General features: G+C 34.8%; 2 protein-coding genes and 1 long non-coding RNA gene across 3 annotated transcripts in view; 1 reads left to right on the forward strand and 2 right to left on the reverse strand.

Moving 5' to 3' along the window:
* Nagk (N-acetylglucosamine kinase) overlaps window positions 1-12855 on the reverse strand; it is a 139369-nt gene that overhangs the window by 33552 nt on the left and 92962 nt on the right. The window lies entirely within an intron of this gene.
* Window positions 1-12855, reverse strand: part of LOC149898124 (uncharacterized) — a 65592-nt gene that overhangs the window by 10070 nt on the left and 42667 nt on the right. The gene's annotated exons all lie outside the window — the stretch shown is intronic.
* On the forward strand, window positions 8237-9436 carry LOC149898125 (uncharacterized). The gene is made up of 2 exons (XR_016458084.1): window positions 8237-8533; window positions 8911-9436. It is a non-coding gene; the product is annotated as an uncharacterized LOC149898125 (long non-coding RNA).

Genomic DNA, 12855 nt, shown 5'->3' on the forward strand with positions numbered 1-12855 from the left:
AACTATACTAGTCTATTAATACTACATAGTGAAGTCCCGTGTCCCCGTAGTGGGGTAAGGGGCAGATGCATTATTCATACATCTGTTTCACTGATCGATTTTCTTTAGGGACAAGTAGGTGATCAGCCTTCTGTGTCCTGCCAGACCGAGACATTTTTTTTTTCTTCGTCTCCACCGGGAATCGAACCCAGGACCCCTCGGTTCTACGCTCACGCGTCAACCACTGTACCAAGGAGGCGGTCCTATGTTTAATGGAAGAGAAATGACTATACTACATGAACCTTCATAATCTATTTTTAGCTTTCTAAAGTTAAAAAGCACCGTAGGCCAAGAACATTATTAAAATAAATTAATTAAAAAGCATAAACCGTCTCTTTGAGATACTAAAAACTTGTAAAGGTTGTTTTAATGGGTTGCTAGCCTTAGAAAGGGTTCATAACTGCTAATATATTCAAATAGGGGAGAGTTTACGAAATTTAATGGACGTGGCTTATCTAGTCGTCGTGTTTGGAATATATTTTGTTTGCCATTAAATTTCATTGAGAAAAAAATATTGTTTCACACACATACAATTATTAATGTTACTAGTGGTCCGCCCCGGCTTCGCCCGTGGTACATATTTCGCAATAAAAGGTAGCCTATGTCCTTTCTCGTTTATCAAAATATCTCCATACCAAATTTCATGCAAATTGGTTCAGTAGTTTAGGCGTGATTGAGTAACAGACAGACAGACAGAGTTACTTTCGCATTTATAATATTAGTATGGATTAATTACCCCACGCAAAGGAATACACAAACTCAATTTCTTTTTATTCGTGTAAATTGAACAATTTAACAAGTGTTTATGAACAGTTATTTTATTCAATAAGACTAATATAGCAATTGCTAATAAAAAATAATAAAGTGGTATTACTCAGTAGGAGTATAAAAATAGGACTACTTTACTATTTTTATCAAGGAAGAACACATGAAATCTTACTCCTGATACATTACAGAAGTCAATGGATGGGCCAATTTATATTCAGATATTTGATAAGTTACACTTCATCCACTCCAAGTAGCAAAAGAACTATAAAAACTTTGGCCATTTGCTATTGCAAAGTGCTGTTATGCTTTTTCATCGTCAAATCAAGATCTAACTCCTTATTGCACTTGACACGCACTTTTTAAATCAAAGTTATTTTCTATAAATAAAAGTAATGTTTAATATCTTCAATAAAGAGTTATGAATTGGTTATTGTAAAGTTTTAATACTTTTCCTAAAAAAGCTCAATGAATAAAGCTTATAAAGTAATAAAAAGCAAAAATATTAAATAAACTAAATTTGTTATTCTTGTAGTTGTAAACCAACTTTATTTTTGTCTAGCCCACCACCATTTTCGTAGCACTCGGTCATGGATTATAAATTTTTATCAGCTACGCCGTAGCCTTTCGTAGGCAATTTGCTACACGACTCGTAGCGGTATTGCAAAATATTTGCGTGTGTTATGAATTGTGTAAAATGAAAACGTGTTATGTACGCAAATACGTTTATTTTTCTCTTTGAAAACAATAAAGGCTTGTTTTACATAATAGCTAATTTAACTATGTAATAAGCTCCTGGTTGTTTTTATACGTATATTGTTACGTAAAAATTTAACACAGTAGAGGAATATTATGCAAAACAAAAAAGGAGTAAACAAAGTTAGTCAGTTATATTTTACGATTCTAATATTATTTAATGACACATAATGAAATATACTCCCGGATATTTGACAAAATTATATCAACACTTGACCATAAAAAATGCGTAAGGGAACTTAAAAATGTTACCAAACTTTTTATACCTAATTGAGAAAAATTCGTAGGTATAAGCCTACAAATCATATATTATATTTAATATTCACCACTAAATACTTTACAATCAAACCCACAACTTATACAGCCAGGTTCTTAACCACTGACCCATGGGAATCAAACGATACGAGTCACCTAACTGCCAAACTTACTGCATTTCCTTCACATTTTGTTGAACACGCTTTATTTATGACCGGTGTAAAGTTTTGTTTTTGGCATTAAACTTTTAACACATCAGTATAGGGATTGATCGAATACTTTGTGCATGTGTAAATCTAACCTTGCTTTGCCTGTCAAATATGACCAATTTAAATAATTGTGTGTACGTTAAAATTATAGAACTGAACTGATTTTATTATACTTGGCAGAGATGTAATTTATGTACCACAAAAGCTATAGGAACTACGCTACGCAACGCTTTTACCCGCGAGTTCGTTTGCGATTGAAACCGACCGTACCACAGATAGTATATTATTAACTCTACATAGTATAAACAAAGTCCGTTACTATACTTAGATCTTGAAAAGTACATTTCGCTTTTTCAATAGATAGAGTAGTTTAATAGGAAGGTTTTTGTAAGTAGTTTGTTTACATTTTAAGTATTCAGATTATAAATCACATCATACGTATCTACACTATATAGAAAAAGTTCTAATGATTCGCTGGTTTACAAATTTCACCCACAAATAGCGAAATAGAAATCAAGCAGTTATCAAAACGTCAGTTAGGCGTACAATGGTCACGGTTGAAGTTTTTCAATTATAACTTTCTGAAGCCCACTATCGTATCCGAGATTGAATCAAGATTTATTTCTGACCTAAGAGATTTGGAATTGCGATAGAAATAAAAAAAAATCTCTCTTTTTTATAATTCCTTGTCGTTTATAAAACTATTTGACCTTAACTTGTAGCTACAACTAGTCGAGAAATGCTATGTTATTTAAGTTGAAAATAATTTTAACTTTTAAGTATGTTAATCGCGAAAAGACGCATATTTTATACTTGTTAATTATCTGAATTATACGTTGATAGCGTTTCAATCTCATCTATTATTCTTCATTTTCAATAACACGATTTAAAAGAACAACAACTATACTTTGAAGGTTTCATGCCGGCTTTTTCTGTAGAAAATGCTTTCTAAACTGGTGGTACATGATAAAAATATTACGCACTACAAAGTTTCTTGTCGACTCTATAGAAACCGGCCGTAAATGATACCTTAATATTAATCTTATGATGATACAAAAGTGCTATAAGAAGACTAATTGAACAAATATGTTTGAGTACTAATTGAAAAAGTATTTAAAATATGCTGAGTTTCTGTGAAAAGTAAATAAATCCAAGTACTGTTATATTAGTTAAATATAAGTTACATATTATTATGTAAAATTTAATTGTAATATTGACATGATTTTAAAAGAGCAACTATGGAGTTTCTTGCCGGTTCTTCTCTATAGATACTGCTTTCCGAATCGGTGGTAAATGTTAAAAATATGTAATGACGATTCGAAAGTGCTTCTAAAAGAAGTCTAATTGAATAAATAAATGTTTGAGTTTGAGTTTGAATAGTTCCCGAGATAAGCGCGTTCAATCAAACTCAGATATCAACCTACAATACACAAACTATTCTCTATTTGTCCGTATAATATATCCTGTAACAGACAATATAAATCCCGTGCCAATAGCCAAGATGACAGCGTGTTGGGAGGTCGTTTGTTCCTGTCCCTGACGTTAAGTGCGAGTTACACTTCAAAAGATTCCCGCTTCCTGATATATTACAACGTGACTTTGAATCTTATTGCAAGATACGTACAGGATGGAACGTGGTGGAGATGTATCATGTCATGAAAATGATATTATTTAACTGTTTATTAAAAACTGTTTATTAAATTTTTGTTTAATTTTTCTCCGTGATTTTATGTATGTTTCATCGATTATTATTAGTGACATGTCAATTTTATATGTATATTAGTGATGTTTGTGTATTGTGTTTGAAATGGGTCTTTGTTACTGTACTCTAAAGAACAGAAAAATTTCCATCATGCTAGATTCCATTGATCGAATTATTCTATTCTTTGACAATTTATATTTATAAAGAATTGAGTAGGTAGTAAGTATTCGTTTTATATATAAAAAATAATAATATGGTAACAGAAATTTCTGTTTGAATGTAATATTGTATGGCATCAAATGTATTTAACGATTACTCTGTTTTTATTCTTTTTAAAATTTTGTTGAAATATTTGAGAAAAAGTCGTATGAATTTGCTTAGTTTTTGTAAATATATTTTACAGACCTAGATTATTAATGTTCCTAAGAAACGATTTGTATTCGCTACGTTAATACATCTAATACATCAGACGACATTACGACGACAGCACTGGTGACACGCATTATGCCGGCCAAGCAAAAACCTCTCTGGAACTAACAAACCAGCATCGAAACGAGCTTGTATCGAACATTGAGCATACACTCGAGGAAATTTCTGCGTGGGGCCAATCCAACCTTGTCGAGTTCAACCCAGGGAAGACACAGGTCTGCGCATTTACAACCAAGAAAAGTCCCTTTGTCGTACCACTTACCTTCCAGAACAGTCCCCTGACTATCAAACCAAGCTTCAGCATTCTCGGCGTTGAGATTACGTCTGACGTGCAGTTCCGTGGATTCTTGGAGGACAAAGCCAAGATTGCTTCAAAGAAGTTAGGGGTGCTCGCCAGAGCGAGACGGTACTTCACACCCGCCCACCTATTGCAACTTTATAAAGCTCAAGTCCGGCCCCATATGGAGTACTGCTCGCACCTCTGGGCCGGAGCACCCCAATACCAGCTCCTACCACTAGACCGCGTTCAGCGTCGAGCAATCCGCATCATTGACGACACCGAGATTGCCAAATCGCTTGATGCTTTGTCGCTGCGGAGAGACGTCTCCTCTCTCTGTGTGTTTTACAAAATTTATAATGGGGAATGTTCTGAGGAACTCTTCGACTTGATTCCAGCCGCCGATTTCCACAACCGCACATCGCGTCACAAGCTAAAGTATCATCCTCACCATCTGGATGCATGGCGCTCTACCACAGTGCGATTCTCCCGTAATTTTTTGCCTAGAACAACATCGTTGTGGAACGAATTACCATCTGAGGTGTTTCCAAGCGTCTTTGACAAAGAAACCTTCAAAAAAAGGGCATACAAATTTCTTAAAGGCCGGCAACACATTCGCGGTGCCCCTGACAACGCGAATGCTTATGGGCGGCGGGCATCACTTTCCATCAGATGACCTGCCTGCTCGCTTGCCCGCTTAAGTATAAAAAAAAAAAAAAAAAAAAAAGACATTTAATGCAAATAAGAACACAGTTATCTTATTACATTCCCAATAATATTCATAACACAAAGAAGGACACATTCAGTTTTCTTATTAGTTATTACATTTTTATATTAATATTCATTACACTTACCAAAACGTACAGAAAATCGTTTACAATCATTCAGAATTAAAGACATATTATCTGCTTTCATCTCCCAATTAGTACCTTTTATATCCTAGCTTACAATTACGTGAAAGTGTAAACATTTCCTTAATAACTGCCTAATAAGCATCTCTGTAACTCTGAGCTTTGACGCCACGTGAATATGAAACTTGAAATATGAAGATTTTTTCCACTAAAGCTGTGTGTGAGGCTCGACTTCAATCATAAAGAATGTTCAGGAGTAGACGGTGCAAATATTTCAATTAATTTTACATTTTTTTGTGTATCTCTACTTTAAAATCGCGTTAATAGGTAGGAAATATGAAAATGAATGAAAAGGAGTATATTCCTGAACGATTTACGATTGTTGAAGGAAACTAACGGCAGTTTACGGTTATACAAAATCTGTAGGTATTTCAGATTTTTTAACTATTATAAGTTACAGATCTATAACTTCTCCAAAAACTATCGAAGCTAAACTCAAGCATATTTATTAGTATGTACAGATATTTTGATAATTTGTTAGATTTTATTTTTATACAAAAATAAATATTCATTTAATTTTCCGTTTGAATATCATAAACTCTATACACGCAGATGGACAGACGACCTGGTCCGAGTGGCAGGGAGCCGCTGGATGCAGGCCGCCGGTGACCGGTCGTACTCGAAATCCTTGAGGGAGGCCTTTGTCCAGCAGTGGACGTCCCACGGCTGAAACGAACGAACACGCATCCCAAAAATTACGTAAAGAAGGAGCGAACGAGAGGTGGAAGGGGGCGTCGCGTCGTCCTTTCGATAATGAATAGAATATAAGACTTACAAATTTCAGGAGAGTACAATAAAAGCATAAAAAATCATTTAAAAATAATTTATTGCGTTATGACAAAAGTCGTAGGTTGCTACTTATGATGTTAGCTATCTTGTCCTGCGAGGTTGCTGGTGTTTTACAAGTAACCCTGTATAAGTACCTACACCCTATTATTTCCTTAATGATGCTGCTGTTACTCAAGTGTAATTTTTATTTTAATTTTTCACACTCCCTTCACTTCAGCTATGCTTGGTTTAATTCAAACAAAATTCCTCTATTTTTACGCATTTAAATGAACATACATCTTAAGTTTCTCCTCATGAACTATTCTCATTTATATATAAATAGGGTCGAGTTCCGTAAGTGTCGGGTCAAGGGTTGATCTAATTTTGTGGTAAGATGTACTGACTGTATAGTTCATGTGAATGTCTTGACTCTTGAGGCTATTTTCTTAAGGGAATATGTAAAACTAGATTTCCGCCCGCGGCTTCGCTCGCGTTTGCAAAGGAAAACCCGCATAGTTCCCGTTCCCGTGGGATTTCCGGGATAAAAACTATCCTATGTGTTAATCCAAGTTACCCTCTATATGTGTGCTAAATTTCATTGTAATCGGTTCAGTAGTTTTTACGTGAAAGAGTAACAAACATCCATACATCCATACATCCATACATCCTTACAAACTTTCGCCTTTATAATATATATTAGATATTAGATATTAGAATATTAGATAGATATTAGATGGTAGAGGTTTTTTCATGGTAGGTTGAGCAAAGATGATTGGACTATTTTGTAAGCTTTTGTAGATAAATAATAAGAAGAGATCCAGCGATTTGAGTAAATATGGTATAATGATCAACATAATGTTCTTCTATCGCTTATTTTCATTGATACAAACAATTTTCATACGAAAATACATTATGTGTTAATTATAAAACAATTAAATTGTAAATGCTAATCGTAGAAGATAAATTGCAAATTTTATAGCAAAACAACATATTTTTTCATAAGCTATTTAAACTTTACTTGACCAGAAATAACTAATTGACAAATTTAAACAATAAAAAAATGTGGCACTCGAGGACTGCCGCGTAAGCTATTGCATAGCATCGCATCGCTGTGCCGGTTGGAGTCGGAGGCGTTAGGTTTTTTCGTTACGGAATTTTTACATTCTGTCGCCGCGCTCAAAGTCTGAGATAAAAGCTATGAGATAAAAATATAAAATAACAACAAATATCTAGTACAAATAGTATTAAAGCTTGCAACGACTAATAGTTTACGAAGTTGGAAAACAAAGTTTCATCAATATTGTCAGGTATGAGGGAAGTTAAATGAACGGATTTGTTTTTCCGTTTGTAGATAAGCGAATGAATAAATATTGCGAGGAAAATAAAATATCTAAATTATTTATTTTTTCTTTGTCTTACATTGCATAGTTACATCATTAGTGTTCTTAATCGATGTAAATAGAAGCAAAATAATAGATATCCACAACATAGTATAATCTGTATAAATCGAAGTCGTTTCTTGCGTCTGTCTGTATGTATGCTTAGATTTTTAAAACTACATAACGGATTTCGATGTATTTATTTGTTTTTTTTAATGAATAGAGTGATTCAAGATGAAGGTTGTAGTATTAAATTTATTAGAAAGCAAGCAAGCAAAGCAAGATTAGAAAGCTTGTCCAATATATTTTAGTGAAACTGGTATAAATTGCAGTAGTATAAAATTATTGTGAAGGATAGGCCGCTTTTCATTTGTTTTATTATTAGGTATATTAATATTACACGAAGATTACACGTATACTGTATATTGACTGTATAACATAATAATATTATACTTCAGCTGTATATCATAACAATAGTTGTGAATAAATAAAAATAAATTGACTTTGTTAAAAATAACGCAATCTAGAGTAGAGGCTACGTACGTCAAAAATTCATAGATAGCATAACATTGTGAAATGAAATAGTTATTTCGTTGACTGTTAAATTGCCAATTTTAAAGCTAATAAAATAACCCGTTTGCGAGCTACAGTGCTACAGACAGACACACATAGCGGTCAAACACATAGCACCCCTCTTTCGTCGGGGGCTAAGAACGCACAAAAAATACACGCACATATTCATATAGGGGTAAAGTCACCAGTAGTTGACCATGTACCTGTAGTTGACCGCTAATGCACATAAACCGTTATAATAAGAATTCGCGGCAATTTTAAAAACTCATTCGTTAATAAGTAGTTAGTGCTGCTATCTGGTCAAATAGGCGCGTAAATTGCGCATCCATATCTGTCAAATATAATAAATGGTGGTCAGTTGTTTGTTGAGTGACGGACCATTAAATCAATAAATTCGTTTTTGTAATAATATTCGTAGAGATTGAAAAAGTTTGAAGCTGAATACTAGGAACTTTGTCACCTTGTTGACGGTAAGTGTTTTTCGTTTTTTATTCGTTTATGGTTTATTTAAATGACAGGGTAATTCAAATTTAAAGATTTGTTGACAAAATTGAGATGTGGGGGTGGTCCAATACTGATTCCGTTTGACTGCGATTTTCTAGTAATTGACCATGGTGGTCCATTACTGAATTACCGTTTGACTATGATTTTCTAGTAATTGACCATGGTGGTCAACTTTTGATTATGTTCTGTATCTTTTAAATATACTGCATATAATAATTAATTAAAATAAACTATTTTATTTACTTTAACAATAGATTGATTTTCTTTAGTTAGTTAGTTAGTTTTGTTTATGGTACGAATTTATGGCTATGATCTATTACTAAAACCAATTTTTATCTTGTAGATGCCTGGGAAAAGGGGCGCATTCCTAAATTATACTGAAGCTGCAATGCTTGTAGCAGTGAACGATGTTCGTCTTCATAAAACACCAATACGAACGGCTGCAAAAAAGTTCGGTGTACCAAGAATAACGCTTACAAATAAAGTAAAAGGGAAGTCACCGATGGAACGAAAAATGGGTCCGACATCCATCCTTACACCAGAAGAGGAGCATAAAATATGCGACTGGGTGCAAAAAATGGCAAAAAATGGCATAAAGATGTGCTCGACTATCCCTGGGATGCAGTAGTTGCTCACATAGAGGCTCCCAAGAAGACCAGTTCTACGAGAAATGTATATGATGTTCCAGAGATACATTCCTTGATATGATAAATTTGGCAAAAAGTTTGACGTTTACGCTTTGTGTTTGACAGTGTCCTTTTGTTTTATAACCATCTTTCGGATCTTTTAGAATCTTGTTTTTATTTAAATTATAGGCTTAAAAAGGCCTAATTATTATTATATTTCAAATAAAACGTTATCTTTTCATCTTATTGCTTCTTATTTAACCTTTAGGGTGACAAATCAACATCGAGCTATGCTGCGCTGTACTGCGCTGTGCTGTGTTTGGTCAACTCGCTCGTCTAATATTTTAATGAGGATACAAACAACCCATGCTGTGCTGCGCTGTGTGAGGCTACGCTCTGTTTAAAAACGCAGCAGTCTCGAGCGAGGCGCGCTACCCGCCGTGCTGAGCCGCGCTGTGCCGAACTGTGCTATGTTTTTATGGAGCTCTGCCATGTGCGCTGTGTCGAGCTATGCTAGGTTTGGAGCACGCTGCGTGCCCCTCCATCGCCGCATTAAATTCATTAAAATTTTCCTTTTTTTTCACGTATGGTGTGAGGTAACAAGCTACCGTGACTGGACTCTTTTAACGACAAAATAACACATAAAATATCCATATCCGCTTCTTCTTCACTTTCATCTTCATCGGATTCAACTATGTCTTAATGTTTACGTTTTTAGGGTTCCGTACCTCAAAAGGAAAAAACGGAACCCATTATAGGATCACTTTGTTGTCCGTCTGTCCGTCCGTCCGTCCGTCCGTCTGTCAAGACCCTTTTTGTCAGGAACGCGTGGAGGTATGAAGCTGAAATTTATATCAATTACTCAGGTCTACTGTCCCTTGAAGCTGTGAAAAAATAAAACTTCTAAGCCAACGCAATCAAAAGATACAGCCGTTTATGCCGCAAATTTTCGACACTTGCAAGGGAATCAAAACCTACAGGGTGCTTCCCGTGAACTCAGAATCTTGAAATTTGGTACGAAGCAACGTCTTATAGCATAGATAAAGGAAAAATTACGAAAACCATAAATTTTTAGTTACATCACATAATATGTTGAGTATATAAATTTATAATGTAGTTTATGTGTATCTGTGAATGCTATGGTACAAACTGTCTTTGTAAATGTTTGAAGTTTCTCGTTTTGACATTTGGTGCTATCTGTCTTTTTCATGGTTGCTCTGTGCTGTACTGCTGTGTAATGTAATGCGTTTAACTTTTAATAAATACATCGGTTGTAAAGAAGAAGTTTTATTGAAAATATTACCAAATCCCAACAGGTTATGGGCCCAGGCATATTTAAAATATATTTTCAATAAGAGAAATCTATAAAAGAGCAAGATTACAACCGGTGTAAAAACTAACCTAAAATGGAGGTTGCGAACTCGATGAAAATTGAGAAGTTTGATGGGAGAAATTTTAAACAATGGAAATTTCAAGTTAAATGTGCATTACGAGCAAAAGGATTGAATATCGAGAAGGCAAGACCTACGGAAACCAGTTCGCAAGTGCAATGGGACAAAGATGATGGCATGGCAATGTTCATTCTGACATCGTCCATGGATTTAAACCAAATATCTTTAATAGAAAACTGCGAGACTGCTAAACAAGTTATGTCAAAATTAGAAGCTATCTATGAACAAAAATCTGAATACAACAAGATGTTGATTCATGAAAAATTTTATCAATATTCATATAATGGCAACGATACTATGGCACAGCATGTGTCCAAGGTAGAAAGCTTGGCAAAGCAACTACGGGAGACTGGTGAGAAAATCAGTGACACAGCAATTATGACAAAAATTCTAAGTACATTACCATCAACGTACCGTTCACTTAGACAGGCATGGTTGTCACTTGATGAAGGAAGTCAAACAATTCAAAACCTCACTTCTCGGCTAGTAGATGAAGAAGCCAGCCTTGCCAATGATATAAATGTTAGTGAGACAGCATTAGTGACATCAAAAAGTAATTTCATATCAAGAAGTGAAAATAAACAGAAAACTTCAAAAGATCAACAAAAAACAAGTCATAGATTCATATGCTATAATTGTAACAAAAGAGGCCACTTCGCTAGAGACTGCAGACTGCCAAAGAAAAAGCATGATAAGAAACCTAACAATATGTTGGCTTTCAGCGCTGCACTGAAGGAACATGATGAAGAGGCATGGATTCTTGATAGTGGAGCCTCAATGCATATGACATTCAAGCGGGACTACTTCTGTGAGTTTAACGAGTGCCAAGAGAACAATTCTGTTAAATTGGGTAACAAACAGAATATAAAAATATGTGGTAAAGGAACTGTACTAATAGACAAAAAGGTTAATGGTTCATGGGAGAGGTGTAAACTTGAAAATGTTTTGTATGTACCCGAGTTGAGAAGAAACTTATTTTCGGAAGGTGCTGTGACAAGAAAAGGATATATGATAATGAAGAGCAATGAAAAGGCAATGATTATGAAGAATAATGTTGTTGTTATGATGGCATATCTATCAGAGAATAACCTATATGAGTTAGATGTCAAAACAATAAAACAAGAAAGTTGTAATGTTGTGCAAACAGATATAAAAGTTTGGCATGAAAGATTGGGACATTTAAATGTGAAGGAACTTCAGAATATGTGTAAAAATGGTATAATTCCTGTTACATTGAGTGGAAATCAGGATTTTATTTGTGAAGCGTGCCAGTATGGAAAGCAAGCAAGGCGCCCTTTCTGTAAATCAACCAGAGGTCCAACACAGCCTGGTGAAATTGTGTACAGTGATGTTTGTGGCCCTATAGAAGAACTTTCTGTGTCTGGTATGAAGTACTTTGTTTTATTCAAAGATGGAGCTACAAGCTACCGCCATGTTTACTTCATAAAGCATAAGAGCGAGGTATTTCAATGTTTTCTTAAGTATAATGCAATAGTGAAAAACAAATTTCAACATGATTTGCACATATTACATACAGATAATGGGTGTGAATATGTGAACCAAGAATTTACATCATATCTGGAGAATAAGGGAATAACACATGAACGTACTGCCCCTTATACCCCTGAACAGAATGGGAGAGCAGAGAGAGAGATGCATTCAATCATGGAAAGTGCAAGAACTATGTTGTATGCGAAAAACATTCCTTTAAACTTGTGGGCAGAAGCTGTCAACTGTGCAATATATTTATTAAATAGAGGTACATCAAGCCAAACAGGAAATGTTACACCATTTGAACTGTGGCATGGAGTTAAGCCTAACTTGCAACACATAAGAATATTTGGTTCCATTGGTTATGTACATGTACCAAAAGAAAAGCGAAAGAAACTTGCAAAGAAAAGTGTGAAGATGTTGTTAGTTGGGTATGAACATGAGAACTACAGGATGTTTGATCAAAATACTAGAAAGATTATAATATCGCGGGACGTGAAATTTGATGAATACAGTATGCCAGAAGAAAAGCAAAGTTTTGTAGAAGTAACAGCTTCACAAGAAAGAGAACAAGATCATTTTACAAGGTCTACTCCAGAGGATGAGTTTCAAGAAAGCAGTACTGATGATAGTATGAAGAGCTCAGAGGATTTAGATGCAACTTATATCCCTCCAAGAAGTATATGTTTGGAAGAGGAAGAACTGAGAAACATCACACTA

The sequence above is a fragment of the Colias eurytheme genome, chromosome 23, assembly GCF_061535395.1.
Source record: "Colias eurytheme isolate Ceu_HAF_F1 chromosome 23, ilColEury1 Martin Lab GWU primary, whole genome shotgun sequence".
In the NCBI taxonomy this organism is placed as follows: Eukaryota; Metazoa; Arthropoda; class Insecta; order Lepidoptera; family Pieridae; genus Colias; species Colias eurytheme.